The sequence below is a fragment of the Lipotes vexillifer genome, unplaced genomic scaffold (assembly GCF_000442215.2).
Source record: "Lipotes vexillifer unplaced genomic scaffold, Lipotes_vexillifer_v1.1 scaffold235, whole genome shotgun sequence".
Classification (NCBI taxonomy): Eukaryota; Metazoa; Chordata; class Mammalia; order Artiodactyla; family Lipotidae; genus Lipotes; species Lipotes vexillifer.
Genome location: NW_006791020.1, coordinates 1,399,749 through 1,404,810, shown reverse-complemented (window position 1 = coordinate 1,404,810; position 5,062 = coordinate 1,399,749).

The window sequence follows — 5,062 nt, the reverse complement described above, 5'->3', positions numbered from 1 at the left end:
ATTGAGGAAGTTAAACACAAAGTTGAATCATTTTATTGTATATAAGTTTTTGAACTCCTGCTAGATCTTTACAGCCTGGGTGATATTCCCAGTTCAACAACACATTGTCCTTTCTGGTCTCTCGCATTTGTAGTATCCTTTAACCTTAGTCCACCTCTTTGTTTTTTGGCTGTGGCCCTGCTTAACAATTCCTGCTTTACATGTCCTTGCTCATATATGTCTCCTACAAATATGCCTTCAATGTGAACTGTTTCTGAACTTTCAAAATTGTTATTTATGATATGGTCCTATAATTTAATGGTCAGTGGGAAACCATAGATAATGCTAGAATTGCTCTTGAATCAAGAGCAAAATCTATTTTGTCTATAGCTGAATGACAGATGACACCGAAGGAACTGATAAGCAATAAAATAAAATCTGAAAAATGGGAGAGTGTTTTGAGGTCATCTACTTTAATTTCCAAGTCAAAGTCTGAAATTTTAAGCATGTTCACGAGGTTGAAGGGAATGAATCTGGCATTCCCAACTGGGAGAATGGCATGAACTAAAGCAAAGCCAGAGAAAACTGCAAAACATCTTTTGAGAGATTGAAACCCAGCAGGATCCTGTAGAGCCCTCCCACGTACAAAATCTCCTCTATGTCCCTCATTTCTTTTTTGTAAAGAAAAGCTTTAGTCTCCTAGGCCTTACCAGAACCCCAAAGAACAGATTCAAGCAGTTGCTAGTGAGAGAAGAAGGGAATGCAGAAACAAAGGAAAAGCAGTCAAGGAACAATTGTTCAGTTATAAAACAAAGTCCTAGTTCCTCTTCAAGGGATATACATAAAAATCTGATGGATATCTTTGAGATGTTCTACAGAAACTAAGACCTGACCAGGCTGACCACAAGCATGTAGACCCCAGACTGGTTGAAACCAGAAGGTTGATGATTAAGATTCCTGAAACTTCACCCCATTACCTCCCCGCCAACCAAGTCATACCTCTACAACTCTCACCTCAAATGTTGCCTTTAAAAATCCTTCCCTGACAGCCATTGGGAAGTTCTGGTCTTTTGAGAATGAGCCACTCATAGTCCTTGCTGGGCCCTGAAATAAATGCTCTACTTTCCTTCGCCACAACCTGATGTAAATATATTGGCTTTGCAGGAAAGTGACCCAAGTTCTGCTCAATAACAAGACAGCAACTGGAAAGTTTCACATAGTATGATAATCTCTGGGCTATTCATGTTGCTGCAAATGACATTATTTCTTTTTTTTTTTATGGCTAAGTAGTATTCTATTGTGTATATATACCACATTGTCCTTACCCATTCATCCGTTGATGGGCAATTAGGTTAGTAAGTTTGCTTCCATGCCTTGGCTATTATAAATAGTGTTGTGATGAACATTGGGGTGCATGTATCTTTTTGAATTATAGTTTTCTCTGGACATACACCCAGGAGTGGAATTGCTGGAACATATGGTAACTTTATTTTTAGATTTTTAAGGAGCCTTCATATTGTTTTCCAGAGTGGTTGTACCAATTTACATTCCTATCAACAGCGAAGGAAGATTCCCTTTTCTCCACACCCTCTCCAATATTTATTATTTGTAATAATTGTTGTGGGTTTTTACAAATACTCCTGACTCCAAAACACCTTAAATATTATCCTGAAAATTTTTAATTCTTTAGGGTTTTCTATATACAGTATCATGTCTTCTGCATATAATGATAATTTTACCTCTTCCCTTCCAATTTGGATATATTTTTAATTTCTTTTTCTTGTTTGATTGCTGTGGCTATGACATACAATACTATTTTGAATAAATGTTGGAAGAGTGGCCATCCTTGTCTTCTTCCAGATTTTAGTGGGAATGCTTTATTTTGGCTGTGGGTTTGCCATAAAAAGCTTTTATTATACTGAGATATGTTCCCTCTCTACCCACTTTTGTAAGAGTTTTTATCATGAATGGATATTGAATTTTATCAAATGCTTTTTCTTCATCTACTGAGATGATCATGTGGTTTCTGTCCTGTCTTTTGCTTATGTGGCATATCAAATTGATTGTTTTGTGTATGTTGAACCATCCTTGTGACCCTGGTATGAATCTAACTTAATCATGATATATGATATTTTTTGCATGCTTTTGGGTTTGGTTTGCTAATATCTTGTTGAGAATTTTTGCTTCTATTTTTATCAAAGATATTGACCTGTAATTTTCTTTTTTTGGTAGTGTCCTTGTCTGCTTTTGGTATAGGGATAATGGTGACTTCATAAAATGATTATGGAAGTGTTCCCTCCTCTTCAATCTTTTGGAAGAGTTTGAGAAGAATTGGTATACATTCTTCTTTGTATGTTTGGTAGAATTCCCCAGTGAATCCATGTGGTTCTGAACTTTTGTTTTCAGGTAGTAATATTTATTACAGATTCTATTGCACGTCTAGTGATTGGTCTGTTCAAACTATCTATTTCTTCTTGATTCAGTGTTTGTGGACTGTATGTTTGTAGAAACTTGTCCATTTTTTCTAGGTTGTCCAATTTGTTGACATATAATTGTTCATAGTATTCTCTCTCTCTCTCTCTCTCTCTCTCTCTCTGTATTTTATTGTTGTTGTTGTTTGTTTGTTTTGTATTTCTGCAGTCTCAGTTTGTCATTTCTCCTCTTTCATTTCATATTATGTTTATTTTGGTCCTCTCTTTTCTTCTTGATGAGGCTGGCCTGAGGTTTGTTGTCTTTGTTTACCTTTTCAAAAAAATGGCTTTTGTTTTATTTATTTTTTCTATTTTTAAAAAATATTTATTTTACTTATCTCCTCTCTGATCTTTAATATTTTCTTCCTTCTGCTGACTTTAGTTTTTGTTTGTGCTTCTTTTTGTAATTATTTTACTTGATAGGTTAGTTTGTTTATTTGATGATGGCTTGTATCACTATGAACTTCCCTCTTAGGACTGCTTTTGTTGCATCCCATAGATTTTTTTCTGGTTCTGTGTATTGTCATTTCTCTCAAGGTATTTTTAAATTTCTTCTTTTCTTTCATCATTGACCCTTTTTTTTTTTTTTAGTATCATGTTGTTTAGTCTCCATGCAATCAAGTTTTTCTCATTTCTTATTCTGCTGTTGATTTCTAGTTTCATGCCATTGCAGTCAGAAAAAAGCACAGTAAATAAGAGTGATTGTGATGCAGATTTAAGCCGCTGTTTTCCCCACTGATAAGAGTTTCTAGAAATTTGGTCTCCCTCTTTTTTAAGGCACAAAGAGGGAAACACCCTTACAAATGTGTTTCTCACAAAAGGGTAATTTTCACTTGGTTTTCAGAGCCCTTCCCATCTCTGCTGTTTCTCTGAAAATAACCAGTTTAAAAGAATTAATACTCCAGAGAAATATTTTGAGGTGGCAAATTCTTCTTCCTTATAGTGTCATTAAGAAAAAATAATACAGGTATTTAGAATATTTGAATTAAAGTAATTTAAGTCTATCTCTAGTTATAGAATTTTGGTCAAGTATTTTAATCTTGTCCTTACATTTTCACTTCAATAAATAATTTGGCCCAGATTTTCTCTAAATTTCTTCCCAGTGCTAAAACATTGACTCAAACTTGATTTTTTTCAAAACATAACATAAGCAGAATTTTTATCTAACAATATCTTTGCTATATTTTTATCACTAATCATATAATGTAATAAGTATATATGACCTTTACTCTCTGTTTTGCCTATTGTATCTCAATAGTATTGTAAAATCCTTAAAAACAAGGTCAAATCTAATACAGATTTCCCCCAATGTAAACATATTCTAACAGAAGGCTTTTTCTCATTGCAATGATATTGATATAAAGCTTGGGAAAGCCAGATCTTTACTGTAAACTTTGGGAGGCTAGAATTTCTGGCAGTATCACTGTCACTTTAAATTTAGTAACTGGTACTGATAGAGAACTAATCTAAATAGAACAATAGGATTATATTTTGATTATTGTTAGAATTGTTCATGGTTATTTATTGAGTCCAGTGTTTCGTGAATTTTCACACCCAGGGATGATTTATATGAATAAATTACATATCCTAACATTCCTGCAGGTATTTACAAAGTAACACAAAAGTAGTTTCAAGAGGGAGTGCAACTAAACACAAAAGACCTAATATTCAGTTTAATCAAACTTTTAGTTGGTAGCCTCCTTTTCATCTAACTCACCAAGTAAAAAGATACTAAATTATCTTTTTTCTTTTTAAGCCATCTTTTTAATTCAAATTATGTGTACTTAAGTTTATTTAAACATAGATGTTTTTATCATGGCATCTATACTGAAATAAGATATAGAACTATCCTTTCTCTTTAGAGAGAAAATAATTATCTCTTTTCTTTAGCAATAGTATGGGGCATGGGCCTGGGGTGGTAAATTTCCACACAAGATTATGACTTTACATGTCCTTTATGTGTGTTCTTTACATGAGTTTATAAATTCTCTTTTATATGAAGTACATCATTTTCCAGATTCTCTTGATGTATTTTAGCAGAATGTGTACCTCGAAATGTGCTAAATAACCAGCATGTGTCATACAGAAGTTTGTGTTAATATTTTACTAATTTCCAGGAGTAACTCCTCCATTTTTTCTGGCTATTTTGGGAGAGAAATACATTCTGCCAGCCCTGCTAGGGATTCTGAGACTTTCTCAGAGCTTCTACATACACCTACTTCACACTTATTTCTCCCTCTTGTGACATAATTCTTAAACTTGTATGCTTTCTTTCTATCCTGCAATATACCATGGTCAAGGTTAACAGCTTCCCTTTTGCTTTCCCAATGTCAGTGTTAAGGCTCCAATTGGTGAGCTTACCCTCACATGCAGATTTGATCCCCATTCTGTTTGTGTTCACTTGCCATCTGCCAAATCTTTCTCTCACAGCTGATGGAAGAAATTCTTACACAAATTGAGGTATGGGGAAGTCGCTCTGGTTTATACATGATTTGGCTTGAACTAGAACAGCCTGTCTTGTGGCCTATCAAACATACATTGTACATATGATTTAACCATTAAAGAAAAGAATGCATTTAAAAATAAAAATGGAGTAACTGCGGATCAGGCAT